We start from the raw sequence: 14314 nt of genomic DNA, 5'->3' as shown, positions 1-14314 counted from the left end.
AGTGAGGCTGTTGTTATGGCACAGTGAATGGTAAATGCTGAGTTGTTCAAATCCCAGAGAGACACTTGAAACAACTGCCACAACTTATTTGGGACCTTGTCGTGTGTGTCCATAGATCTCTGAAGGCAGAGGGGCATGTTAGTGGGGTGCTGAAAAAGGCATTTGGGACACTTGCCTTTATCAATCGAGGCGTCGATTACAAAAGTAGGGAGGTCATGTTGGAGTTGTATAGAACCATAGTGAGGCCACAACTGGAGTACTGTGTGCAGTTCTGATCACCACATTATAGGAAGGATGTAATTGCACTGGGGGGGGGTGCAGAGGAGATTCACCAGGATATTGCCTGGGATGAAACATTTAAGTTATGAAGAGAGGTTGGATAGTCTTGGGTTGTTTTCGTTGGAGCAGAGAAGACTGAGGGGTGACCTGATCGAGGTGTACAAGATTATGAGGGGCATGGACAGGGTGTGTAGGGAGCAGCTGTTCCCCTTAGTTGAAGGGTCAGTCACAAGGGGGCATAAGTTCAAGGTGATGGGCAGGAAGTTTAAGGGGAATGTGAGGAAAAACTTTTTCACCCAGAGGGTGGTAGCGGTCTGGAATGCACTGCCTGGGAGGGTGGTGCAGGCGGGTTGCGTCACATCCTTTAAAAAGTACCTAGATGAGCACTTGGCACATCATAACATTCAAGGCTATGGGCCAAGTGCTGGTAAATGGGATTAGGTAGGTAGGTCAGGTGTTTCTCACGTGTCGGTGCAGACTCGATGGGCCGAAGGGCCCCTTCTGCACTGTGTGATTCTGTGATTCTGTGTGATTTGCAATTTGTATAAATTTCAAAATGTGTGCCTTGAATTCAGTAGTGATAAAATCCCCAAGTCTCAAGAGGTTTTTATAAAACTAAATTAAATATTTATTAAATAAAAGACTGTAAGCACATACATATGTCTTCAAAATACTACTATAATAACTTCTAGAAAAGTCCCCTAATTAATCTGATTCCCAGTTACAGCTCCATTAAGGAAACAGTAAAACACCATAGATTTAAACAGACCCCTGGCAAAGCACACTCTGAGCAGCCGCATTCAAAATGAGTTTCTTTCAGCTCTGGGTCTTTGCAGACAGTGGCTTGAGGTTTACAGAATGAAAGCTTTAGATCTTAGAATCCCTCTTCCTTTACCAATAACTTTCTCTTCCTTTATACATATTTTCCTCTTTGAATGCAAATTCTCATTGTATTACTAGGTTTATTTGAACTTTACCTCTTCTAACAATAAAATCCTTTCATAGCACCAATTTCATTAGCAAGCTTTGGAAAAAAATAAACACATTGTTTGTCTTCTTCTGGCCAGGTGTAATATTTCATCCATTCTTTCGAATGGTTTAGTTAAAAATGCAAATTGCCCCCTTTACACCTCACCTTCTAACTTCCCTATGTTTACCTAATTAACATTTCAAAACTACTTCTCTTCTATAGATCAAAGCCTCTAGACCAGCTTTCATCCAACTAAGACACACACACACATAGGCCAGAATTTTTAGTTCAGCGGGCGGGCGCATGCCTGAACTGACCTAGCATGAAATGACGCGCGATTACGTCGGCCGAGCATGCTGAAATCAACGCGCAGTCACACGATAGTGCAGTCAGCGGGCGACACCAGAGCCGGCAGCCCGCCCGCCGACAATTAAAAGGCCTATTAAGCCCATCAAGTTATCAACTGACATTAATTTTTCACTGCCCATTCAACCTAATGTTTGGCGAGCAGACGAAAAGGCCAAGCAGCCTTTGCAAAAGTAAATATAAATAAAATAAAGACTTTATTTTTTAATTAAAAACATGACCCTGCTCATGTGACAGAGCCGCAGGACGGGACATGTTTTATTACATTTTCCTGTTGTTTATTAATATTTTCACTGTCTTATTTATCTCCCTGAGGCAAAGAGGTGGCTCAGGGAGATTATTCTGTGTTCTCTCACTTGCATGCGCGAAGTTCGCACTAGGCCTACTCGCCCTCCTTTGCCCTAATTGGCCCGCCAGCATGAAATCACAGTGCACTGTCAGTCATGGGCAGCGGGCAGGTTTCTGACCACCCCCACCGATCCCGCACGCCAAGGGTAAAATTCTGCCCATTGACACAGACAGCACTAGAACCCTATTTTAAAATAATTTCCAATGACATTATGAACATTATTATATTTTCTTGACATGACTCCCAGTTAAGGCCCACCCAGCGGGCTGCCCAACGGGACGTGCTATGCACTTCCTGTGCAGGGGGGAGGGGTTCCCCAACTGTCAAAGTGCGCTCGAAAGAGCACACATCTCCCTGAGACTAAGTGCTGTCTCAGGGAGACCGCTGAAACCTCAAAAATAGAATAATAAAAAAATTATTAACATGTCTCCCTCATGTGACAATGCCACACGAGATGGGACATGTTAATAAATATGACAAAAACTTTATTAAAGATTTTTTAAACAGACATGAAACCCCATCCCGCCGGTGGATGAGGTTTCATGTATTATCAGAAGCCCGCTGGGGCTCCTGGCCTGCCCACCAGCCTTAAGGTTGGCCGGCAGGGCCTTTAATTGAGTTAATTATCCTGTCAATGGCCTCAATTGGCCATTTCGCTGTCTGCCCGCCTTCCTGAATATTTACATTGGGTGGGATGATGCCGGGCTCCCCCTGACATCATCCAGCATAATTTTTGCGTCAGTGAGCGGGCCCCGCCCCCAACTCACCGATGGAAAAATTCTGGCCATAGATTTTAAAAGACCCAGGCAAAGAAACATTATACTCTGAATAAGTCGAATTCAAAGTGAGTTTTCTTAACTTCAGTTCTTTGAAAACGGTAGCTTGAGGCATAGATACTAAAGGGTTTTCACACTTGTAAGATCTTAAAATTCCTACGCTAACAGTCAGCCTTTTCTCCTTTATACATATTTTCCCCTTTGAAAGAAAATTCCCATTGTTCACTATGTCTTTGGACTTTATCTTCCTGATCATAAAAACCTCTCATAGCACTAAGTTTTACCAGTAATCTTTGGGAAAAATAAACACACTGTTTCTAAACTTCACCTGGCTAGATGACATATTTCACCCCTCCTTTGAAAACAATCTCGTCTGGTTTATTTAAAAATGTAAATGTTCTTTACTTCCCCCATGTTTACCATGTTTACATCAAAGCCTTCAGACCAGCTGCCTTTAATCCAATTAAGTCACACACACCACTATTACTCTATTTTACAATAAATTCCAATAATTATGAGAATTATTATATCTTCCTGACACCATCACTAACGGTTTCCCATCTGAGAACTTGAATCTTCTCCTAGCCCATGCCACCAAATAGGCGGTACAGGAATTTCTGGTGAACATCGAGTCTGAGCATATGGTGCAGAGGGTTTGGGATTCATTGGGGTGCGTCGCTACATAGGCTACAGCTGCCAGTTCAGCCTGTTGTGCGCTTAGAGTGTTGGGGAGTTTATGGCTTTTTCTATTCCAGCCCCTGGGTCATAAACCCCGCACCCTGTCCTACCTTCTCCATTTATCACTGAGCTGGACCCATCCACATAGATATCTCTATCTGTCGGGTATTCCCTGGCCCGGAATCCCACATCTACATCCCACACTCCTTCTACTGAGCACACATTGTCCGTTCTCAGGCAGATCATTTTCAGGGTTAGCTTTGGGTCCACCAGTTTCTCCACTTTCAGGGTCATTTGGGAGAGCAACAACATCCAGCAGGCAATATGACTGCTACTTACTGTCCCATCTTTCATCCTACCGCCCAATAACATTTGTGCCGGGATGTGACAGGACAATAGGGTCACCAAGGGTGACCCCATGAATAACTGAAAGCAGGGGCAGGTTTACAATGAAACACACAGTGCTGTGGCATGGGGGTCCCAAAATGATGAGTGAGCGCTGAACTGTTGGAAGTGTTGTGGATTTTTGTTAACTGAGGCAACTTTTCTCAGGACTTGCATGTCGTCGATGATTAACAGACCAAACTCTTTTCCCTCAGGCAGAAAGTTTAAACCAGCTGTCAGAGGCATGCAAAGCGCATTGGCATGCGAGTTTAGAGAGGCAAGTTTGGCTCAAGAGTGATTACACAAACTGAAGTCAGAGCTCCTCCCTACAGGTTGTTTTTATTAACCACAAGATGCACAAACCAGCTGAAATTGCTCCAAACAAACCGCTTGTAAACACAATAACAGCAAAACCACAGAATCAGCCTTCTCTGATCCAGTTGGAGTTTTCTTTTCTTGAGAGATTTTGCCACTGGGGAAAATTGATTCTAAATATTAAATTTTATCAGAACATACATACAAAATGACAACTGCACGCATTCGAACAAGGTTGAAATACGTGTCCCTGTGTGAATAGATATAAACCCTCCTGATTCAATCAGTTTGGCGGCACATTACCTGAGTCTTAGGCTGCCATTTCTATAGTGTTTTGAAACCAGAATGTGCAACATTGGAACAATGTCCATAGTAATAGTTGGAAATAAATGGATCACTATTACACACTGTAATGCAAGTCTATGTGGTGAGTACCGTCAATTGCAATTATTGGTTATGAACAGAGTCGTAAAGTTTGCGAAACATCATGACATAAATGTGTCACCTTTCTATCAAGGTTAACCACCAGAACTCAAACAGAAACATGCCCTGGATTTTCGATTAGAAAATATTCACACTGTAAATTGCCAGTGTTATATTATTTTTAATTATAGAATATACAAACGTTCATGGCAAGAAGGGCCAGCACATGAAAAAGAATATGTGCATTTTCAATTTCTCTACAAAACAGATGTTTTGTGGCAAGATCGAAGAGAGCCTCAGGTTAAATTAACCTGGAGACCGCTTGTCGGGAAATTACATGATAACCCACCTCCCAACCCACACTGCCTAACGTACTTCGAGAAATCTATTGTCTGCTTCATATATTGATGTACTTTAAAGGGCAATAAGTTGCGAGGTGAACTCGGGTATAAATTAACCATTTTATAAGATTGAGCTTAACCACAGAGTCTAATCTCTGACCTGAATGTTTAACCTATTCATAAAATCTTGTAATATCGATAAGCATTGGATGGTTTAGATTATAGTAATCATCACTGTAGCGTTTTTCGATCCAAGAAATTGACAACAAATTTAACATCATGAAATGAGCTAAAGAGTCAATACTGAGATGGAACACAGTGCAGGAACAGCAATACCAGAAGAATCGTCACCTTCGTTTCTCTCTCCACGGAAGCTGCTTCACCTGCTAATTATTTGCAGCATTTACGCTAATAATTGAGACATTTAACCATGACAGATCTATTCTCAATCTACAGAAATTGGTCCCTTTCAATTAAATTAATTTATTGCTCGAGATTGCACTGTGTCCCGTTCCGCAGCCAGTCGAAAGCAAACGTTTTTCGCAACATGAGTTGATCAACAGAAGTTCCTCTAGGTTTGACTTGAACTCAAAACCTTGGCATTGCACACCTCAATCCTGCCATTAGCGTACCACGTGCTAACCGATCGCGTCCCACGAGAAGCAGCGCTCATTTGCACACACATTTCAAGTTGTATCATCTTGTTAGAGGCACTAAGTCTTTACAATTGAGTGGCAAGAACTGAGATTGTCTGCAGATAGTGTGCAGAAGTAGTTACATGACTGTGAAAAAGCTGGTGAAATAACCAATGCCCCGTAGTTTTGGGTTGTGCCCGGGGTTGTGGGGTGGGGGGCAAAAATGAAGGCCCCAAAATGAAGCTGAGCACAGGGCCCCACTAACTGTAAATCCACCACTAACTGAAAGTGTTTGGTGGCCCAAAGGATCACCAAGAGATTGTGTTCACAATTCGAATAGCTTCTTTCTACGTCCATCAGGACTTGGGAGGCATAGGCCACCGGTCTCAACTTGCCATGTTGCACTTGGAGAAACACTGCAGTCAAACTATCCCCAGTAGCTGCTACTTCCAGGTAAAAGTCCTGACTCCTATTTATCACTCCTAACACGGGTGCAGTTTGTAGGTCTCCCTTTAGGCAGATAAATGCCTCCTGGCAACTCTCATTCCATTCCCATCCTACTACTTTCCTAAGGAGTCTAAGCAAAGGGGCTGTTGTGGTTGCATAACCTTTGGTGAACTCCTTGCAGTACCCTGTTACTCCCAGAAAGGACCTCACCCCAGATACATCCTTCGGGGCAGGTGGTCACTCAACTGCCCTGGTTTTCGCCCCATCTATAGCTCTCTTTCTTATCCTAATCATCAGTCCTAGAAATTGCACCTCCCCCGCCCAACAAGGACTTTCTTGGGGTTCACCTTAAAGCCTGCCTCTTTCAATAAATTCAATAGTTCAGTGGCCCGTGATCTACTGCACCGTCCGAAAATAATAACGTGGTGTCTACATATTGGATCAGCTGGTTGAGCTGACTAAAACCCTTTCAAGCATCGGCCATGTATTGGTGGAAAATTGAGGGACTGTTGTGAAACCCTTGTGGGAGACACATGAATACTATTGCTCCTTGAATGTAAAGGCGAACGTATACTGATTCCTCCGTCTCAGAGGGAGAGACAAAAACCCAGGTTTCCAATTCCTTCTCTGCCTCCCGATGAAAACGGCACTGTTTCTGAGGTCGGGACATTAGATCATCTGCCTTCACCTCTACCCCCGCTATCCTTCCACAGCCATGTCTGTGAGAAGCAAACACAGTGATGTTATCTCACACATGTGTTCGATAACTTGCTGGGACGCTCTGGACCAATTGTGCCAAGCCAAAACTTCCTTTCGGTTTTATTGTACAGGCACTGGATTTCACCTTTTCCTCTAGTTTATCCAAATCAACTGCTCCCATAGATTGTGCTTTTTCATATCCATGATCACATAGTGAGTCAACATTTTTTTTCATTCATGGGATGTGGGCGTCGCTGGCCAGCATTTATTGCCCATCCCTAATTGCCCTTGTTCAGAGGGCATTTAAGAATCAACCACATTGCTGTGAGTCTGGAGTCACATGTAGGTGTAGGCCAGACCAGGTAAGGACAGCAAATTTAAAGGACATTAGGGAACCAGATGGGTTTTTATGACAATGGTTTCATGTTCATCATTAGACTTTTAATTCCAGATTTTTATCGAATTCAAATTGCACTCTCTGCCATGGCGGGATTTGAACCCAGGTCCCCAGAGCATTACCCTGGGTCTCTGGATTACTAGTGCAACAACACTACGCCATCGCCTCCCCTGTAACTGGTCCTGAGAAATTGATCCTGAGAATCCCCCGCGCTGGGCTGTTCCCACTTTATAAGAACACATTCCCGTTTAGTGACCAGGGGTCCTAACTTTATAGTCAAGAGTATCGATACTGCCCCAGCCTGCTCATTACCTCTAAAACCTATCGATTTAAAAGGGACTTGGCTCGTCCAGGGAGAAGAGGTCGGATTTGGTGAGTGGACCATTGTACTGGAAGCCCCATTGTCCACTAGATACTCCCCCTGAATGGTCTCTACCTTGATATTCACACGCGGTCTGCCCCATTCATCACAGGTATTTGAATTGGCCGCAGCCCTGTCACTGCAGGGTTACAGATGTCTGATGCGCACTGCAGCTTCCAGCTTCCCTTGATCCTGTAGCCGTAGCCTGCTGTAATGTGACCACTAGCAGTTTCACGGAGTCTTCTACCTCCTCTTTCCCTGCCTCTACCGCTCATGGTTTCAACCTTGAGAGACCCTCGTATCCTGGTTTCCACCCTTTCAGAAACCTACACTCTTTGCTCTGGTGTCCCATTTTCCCACAGTTGAAACATGCCTGGGATCTGTCCTCATTACCCCCACTCCTGCTTCCATTCCCTTTTACTACCCACGTCCCCTCTTATTTCATACACCTTCTACTTCTGTTATTTTCTTCCCCTCTATCACATTTAAAAGCTAAACTAAATTTCCTTAACACACTCACCTCCGTATTTGTGTTGTCCTCAGGGCCAAACCATGATTCAGCCCTTGCTCTGATCCGTGGCAAACTGTTGGCCATTATGCCCCTCAGCCGAGGATTCCTGGGAGCCCCCATTAAGTTAGTGCAAACTCCATTTCCTCCAGTCACTTTCAAGTATACGGGCCACAATCTATCTGCAAAAGCATTTGGCACCTCGCCTACTAGCTGCCTGGTCTGCTCAACCTGCAAGAATGGGCTACCTTGGCTATGTCCTAGCGCCACTAAAATCTCATCTTTCAAATGGCCCATGGTGCCCCCTCCCTAATTTAGTGGTTGCCAACAGACTCTGATACAACTTCCTGTCTAGGGAGAACAGTGTCAGTTTCTTCATTTCATCATAGTTACAGTTATTGATACCTCCTTTCTGTTCTACATTGGCAAAATGGACAGAGACGTCTCTTCCATGTTTCAGTTTTGGCGTGGTGGTCAGCATGTTTTGTAGCTGGAGGGATGTATATGGAAGCACATTAACACTCTGCAACAGCGCAGGACCACCATCCACCAGGGGTGGACTGAACTTTTGCTGTCGCGGGGGGATACGTCGGTCTCGGTGAACCCGATACGTCGGAAGCCGGCCAACGCTCACGACATTGGGTTCCATTGCCGGTTCCTTTCCCTTCTCATCCAGTCTTCCCCAAATTTCCCCAGCACCATGAGACAAGCCATACCTCTGGATCCGGATAATGCTAGGGTCAGTTTACGAATTTTCTCGTTACAAGGTCCATGGTCAGCCTCCTCATTGCCCTGACGTTGAGCGACTCTGTATGCCACCTTGATATCCTTTAATTGTCCCTCTGCCTTGTTGAGTCTGTCTAGATTCCGGCATGTCCCTCGCAATGAGCCTGACACTGCCTCTCACATTCTGTAACCTGACATTGTAAGTACTCTATCATATTTCTTGCCATTTCTTCCTGCACTTTCCTTTCCTGTCTTTTACGACTTAAACCTTTTGTCACCCAATTCACCACGGCCCCTCTGCTGCTTGCGCCTTACTCTCCAAGTCCCTTGTTTCCTCTTCTAATTGCTTTCCTCTCTCCATGAGAATCTGGTTCTGTTTTTGTAAACACAGTAGCCAAATCACCTTTTCCTTTGATCTTTTATGGTCGCTACAGCTTGTCCACTCTGCAGCTTTCACCTGTGGATTTTCAAAATGCCTCATTTCTTGCACCCATGGCTCAGAAATGTTTACCTTACTACACACATATGAGGATATCCTAAAATAAAAGCAAAAAACTGCGGATAGATGCAAGGATATCCCACCCTCCATCAAGGGTTTCTTGCTCTTGACGCTGTTCATCATTTCATTCTCGACCTTAGGTCCCTGCTGTGATCACCAAGATCTTTTAGAGAGTAATTTCCCTTCCTCCTTACAGTGGTTCTTGGACCCTTGAATTACGAGAAAAAATTGCATGCAGCAATTTGACTCAACCTTAGATTTGTTCATTTATTAAACCTACAAAAGCACAGAACAAACCCCTTTACCATTTGACTAAAACTTACAATCACCCACGTGACTGGTCGTTACCGGTGTTGATTGTAGCGCTGGATCTGGAGATGACCAGTCCCTGTCCTTCTTCTCCTGACTGCAGTAGCCACACTTCAATGCTGTCTCTTTTTTTAGTGTTCAAGTCACACTATCAGACCATCTGGGCCACAGATGTAGATTCCGTTAACAGTCCGCTGGATTATCCCACTCTTCGCTCCCCTTTATCCAGGTCGCTTCAGTGTCCTGAGCTAGGCAGAACAGCAAGGGCATGGACAATTCTCCTGCTGTTTACACAACAGAAGCATAATATGATTTCCCTCCCATGGTGAGGGGCACTTAGGTCAAAGCTTATTCAGGTGTAAATGCTGCTTTCATTCTCAGCAGGAACTGCTTGCAATTTGTAATTACAGTTAACCTGCGTGTTTGTCCAGTTGCTAAATCAATCATGAGTCAGTTAGCTCATATCTCTGTATGTTCATGTCCTTCAGTTTGGGAGTTAACTGTTTCATATCCTTCAGTTAAAATGACCCTCCTGTCAATTTCTACATTCCCATCATCTGTGGCCACTCTGCCAGCTTGACTGCATGGTGAAAGGGTATGCCTGTTGGCAAAGCCTTGCTAATGCCAAACTGGAATCACCAGGCCATCATACTAACCTTTCACCTCCAATAAAGATTACATGCCTGCCGTCTCTCTGTGGCACGCCTGTCTTTCAATGTACTGCAGGATAAAATAAATACAATACATGCATTTGCTGTTCATAAAAGAACACAGTAAATTATTCTGAGCCACTATCTTGGTCCTTATTGCCCATCATTTGTACATTGCTGACTTGGCATAGAAGCAGCAGGATATTAAGAAAAGAGTACCAGATGCTGAGAAAATACCACAATAAAAGGGAACTAAAGATTTGAAAAAAGATATTGTAGGTCATCCAGAAATATATTGCTGTGATTGGGGGAGAAAAGGGGTTTGCATGGATTTTTTTCTTTTCTAAACATTCTTTCATTATTTGTGTTGTGAAAACCCATCTGCTTCACTAAAATCCTTCAGAGAAGGAAATCTGCTGTCCTTACCCGGTTTGGCCTACATGTGACCAATGTGGTTGACTCTTAACTGCCTCTGAAATGGCTTAGGCAAACCACTCAGTTCAAGGTCTTTGCCAGCAACACCCACATCCCATGAAAGAATTTTTTAAAAGTCTCCTGGCTGATACCTACTCAAGCGATGGTGTTTTATACTTAGATGCTGACGGGGTCTTCCACCAAATTGATGGAGGCGTCTCAGTTGATGTGATGAGCTGATGGGTGAAGAGCCCAGTCTTGGATGCACACACAAGGTTGCATCACATGGAAAGACAGGTGTGCCAGGGAGAGATGAGTTGCCTTGTATGGCAGGCAAACCTCACCACCTCACAACATCAAATTTATTATTTTTTAAAAATTCATTCGTGGGATGTGGGCGTCGCTGGCTAAGCCAGCATTTATTGGTCATCCCTAATTGCCCTTGTTTAGAGGGCATTTAAGAATCAACCACATTGCTGTCGGTCTGGAGCCACATGTAGGCCAGACCAGGTAAAGGTAAACCAGGTGGGTTTTTATGACAATTGGGAATGGTTTCATTTTTTTTTGCATTGAATTCAAATTGCACCGCCTGCCAGAGCATTACCCCGGGTCTCTGATTTACCTATCCAGACGCAATGCAACTCAGCCACTGCCACCCCATATTTGAATCAGCCAAGCAGGCATGTTACTATTGTAATATGTTGATAGTTATAATTTCCCAGGTGCATGCATAAATATTGTAAGACTTCAAGGTGGCCTTCAGGGTTTTTATAGTATTTCATTTGCCCTCCCCTGTCTGCGGATCATTGCAGACAACAGCTTTGGGAATTTGGGAATTATTGGTTGGCAAGTGGACTCTGATTGGTACAGGCGTTGCCATGGAGAATGAGCCAATGATGGTGACTGACAGTCAACATTTGCTAAATAATCCCCAGTGTGATAAGAATTACGCTGACAACCAAATTAAGATTGTCAGCTGGGCTCGTGGTGTGACACATTTGCGTGTACTGGAAGCTACATATGTTAATATACAGGGCCCTGTTTTTTGCAGGGAGAAATAACGTGTACACACATTGCGTCTGTTTCAGCTAAACAAAATAAGTGACAGCCATTTGCTGAATTATTCCTTAGGGCAATGCCTTAACCAACCAGGGTCAAGCTGCCTGGTTTAAATTTCAAACAATGCTTGGTGGTTAACTGTCAGTCACCATCACTGGTGCATTCTCCATGGCAACACCTGTACCAATCAGAGTCCGCTTGCCAACCAATCAGCACTCTCTTCACATACAGTATAAATTGTTCTCTTCCCCATAAATTGGTATTCTTACAAAATGTCCTGAGGAGTGCAAGACATGTCTCTTTTTTTTCAGCAATACTCAGGTGAGGGTTTTAAACAGCTATACCCCTCCACCTGCCTGTACCCAGTGCTTTCTGTAAGAAAAAAAAGCAGCCTTTGAATGGGCAGTTTTATCTCCTACAATACAGTAGTAACTATAACAAACAATATTTAATTAGCTGCAAAGTGCTTTGGCATCTCACATAGTCATGAAGTGCAAGTCTATTTTTATGTGCAACTTAGGCTGCAGCGCTATGCAGAAATTTGCGCATGGTTTACAGAATGTTTGCAAACAATGAGTCCATCATTATTGTTAGTTGTACTTGTAAGTAATTAATGCTAATAACAGTCTCAATCTTTCAAACTTGCTGCACTAGTCTTGTCATCAACAAGGAGTAGCTGAAGTGAATACTATAGATCATTTAAGGGGAAGCTAAATAAGCACATAAAGAAAGAACTAGATGGTTATGCTGATAGGCTTATGTGAACAGGGCTGAAAGGAGGCTCGCATGAAGCATCAACATCAGTTGAACTGAATGGCAAGTTCCTGTGCTGTAAATTCTGTGTAAGATGTTGGAGCTTTCACATTTAAAACTGGCAAGTTCTAGAATGTGGAGGGGGAAGTAATAATAAGGGGAATGAGTGACGGTTGGGGAGTTAAATGGATACATATGTAAGAATGAAGGTAGGCAGACTGAAGAGAAGTGGAAACCTAGAAGGAAAAGCTAGAAGATTGAGAAGTTTTGTTTATTAAGAAAAGGAAAGTCGCAAATAGAAAGCAAGTATGGAACTAATAGGCAGATTAACTCAGATAATCAGAGTGCAGAAACAAAAATAAACATAAAGCTGCCATTTCAGAGGCAAAACATTAAACTGAAAAGAAATAAGAACTATAATGAGGAACAGATTAGATTGAAGGATTATATTGAGGTATAGAATAAAGAAGTACATGTAATATACCAAAGATTATATTGGACAATAGAAATAACATAGAATGTGGTTGATCCACAGAATTGTTTTTTCCAAGTTTAACTTAAGGAAAATATTATTAGAATCAGTACACAGAAGTGATCATGTTTCACTCAATGCCATAATTTAACAGCAACCAAAATGAAGGAGTTGTCATGTGCATTTACTGACTAGAAGCTAGAGTCACCAATGTTATGATTTATTTTCTTGGTAACATCACTAGATTAACTTTCCCTTACTATAATTTTAACCATTAAATTTAAAATGTAGGTTTAAGCTTAAACACTTACTTACTTCTGAATTAAGCAAATCTAATCTCAATTTTTGTTTTCCTTTATATAGGTTTGTCTTTATATTGCTTTAAAACATTGCATGACCATTGTCTGCACCATGTTAAGCACACCTTTCTTTTCAACATCCACCTGTAGTAATAGCAAATGGAACACGAGAAAGAGTGACTGGAGAATCAATTCCCAAAAACTAGAATTGTAAAGAACCTACTTAAAACAGGAGAACTAAAACATTGTGCACAGCAGATTGGGAAGATAATTGGAAGATGAAAAACTCAAAAAAACCTCCAGATCCACCGGTGCAAACCTATTTACTATGGTCCATTTTTAATTTGCTGTGTTGCTGTTTTCCAATTGGACTAGTTGCAGTGTTTTTCTCCTATAAGGTTAGTGCTCCAACATGCGTAAGTTTCTCAAACTTTAGGGTGGAAATATGAAATAATGTATGCATGAATTTCAATTCAAATCAGTTAGCCATTTTTGATCAAGCTGGAAAATAAAGAGATGGACTACTTGAGCTAAATGGCCTCTTTCTGTGCTGTAAATTCCATATCTTACAAATTGTAGTTCACACAGTTAGAGTGTTTGAAAAATGTTCAGTTAATGAAAGTAATCATATGGTTCAGTCTTATTAATTAACTTAAAATGCTCTCATATGCCCATCCTCATCATTATCCCCTTATTCTCTTTCATTTACCATCACCAAACTGATTTCTAAATGCTTATATGGTCTCTGCTTCAATCAATTTGGCAGGAACCATTGGAAATGCTTGCAAAATTGTGCAAATAGACTATAGGAATTGCAAGGCTAAGAAAAACCAAAACCCATCTACTTTGCCTTTGTATCATCTTGATAGTCACATGATATGATGACAATGGAGCAGTTGATTAACCATAGCATTAATTCTTTACCAATTAGTCGACAACAGACCCAAACATGAGATGAGAAAATCCCCCGTAGGTTGAAAGCTTTTGAACCATAGGTCAAAACCAAGTGCACCTCCCAAGAATGCCACACTTGCCAATTGACTCTCTACGCAACTTTCCCAGGGGCTTTGTCGATTTTCTGTTGAGGTTATGGTAGATGATTGGAAGAAATAGATGTAAATTTCAGATTCCTGTTTTTACAAATCTATCAGTCTTGCTGAAAACTCAACTAAAGAAAGATGTATAATAGCTAAAATATATATTTG

This window comes from Cetorhinus maximus, chromosome 2 (genome assembly GCF_964194155.1).
Source record: "Cetorhinus maximus chromosome 2, sCetMax3.hap1.1, whole genome shotgun sequence".
Taxonomy (NCBI): domain Eukaryota; kingdom Metazoa; phylum Chordata; class Chondrichthyes; order Lamniformes; family Cetorhinidae; genus Cetorhinus; species Cetorhinus maximus.
Note: the sequence above shows the minus strand (reverse complement) of the source record.